Source organism: Lipotes vexillifer, unplaced genomic scaffold (assembly GCF_000442215.2).
Source record: "Lipotes vexillifer unplaced genomic scaffold, Lipotes_vexillifer_v1.1 scaffold683, whole genome shotgun sequence".
Classification (NCBI taxonomy): domain Eukaryota; kingdom Metazoa; phylum Chordata; class Mammalia; order Artiodactyla; family Lipotidae; genus Lipotes; species Lipotes vexillifer.
The window spans coordinates 815,789-816,534 of record NW_006779881.1 but is presented as its reverse complement, the minus strand read 5'-3'; positions in this window follow the sequence as shown (position 1 = coordinate 816,534).

Here is a 746-nt window from a genome sequence, read left to right as displayed (position 1 = left end):
CCTGTGTCCCCTGCATCGGCAGGCGGACTCTCAACCACTGCGCCACCAGGGAAGCCCAGCAGCATTATTTATAAAGCTAAAAGTGGATATAAACCAAATGTCCATCAACTGATGAACAGATAAACAAAATATGACATATCTGTACAATATCCATATAATATACAGTGGAATATTATTCAGCCATAAAAAAGGAATGAGGTACTGTTATATGCCACAATATGAATGAACTTTGAGAGCCTTATGCTTAGTGAAAGAAGTCAGACACAAAAGACCACATATTGTATGACTCCATTTATACAAAATGTTCAGAATGGGGCAAATCCTAGAGATGGAAGGTAGACAGTAGTTGCCAGGAGATAGGGGGATGGGAGGAGGAATGGGGGTAGGGAATGACTGCTAACAGGTTTCTTTTGGGATTGATGAAAATGTTCTGGAATTAGATAGTGGTGATAGTTGCACAACCTTGTGAATAAAAACCTTTTGTATAAAACCACCAAATTTTACACTTTAAAATCGTGAAGTTTTACTACCAACTCCAGCTCCTAGAGGTCTTTCTAATCTACTGTGGCCTCAATGCCTTAGTTTCAGTTTTCTCCACTTTTAATTTAGATTACTGCACCTAAATGGTGTCTTGAACACCAGTCTGGTTAACTGGAAGAACAAATATACCAATCATCTTCTCCCTACCCAGGCAGATGCCCAGCAACATGGAATTCTCACAAAAGAAGGCTATGATTCACAGTGAA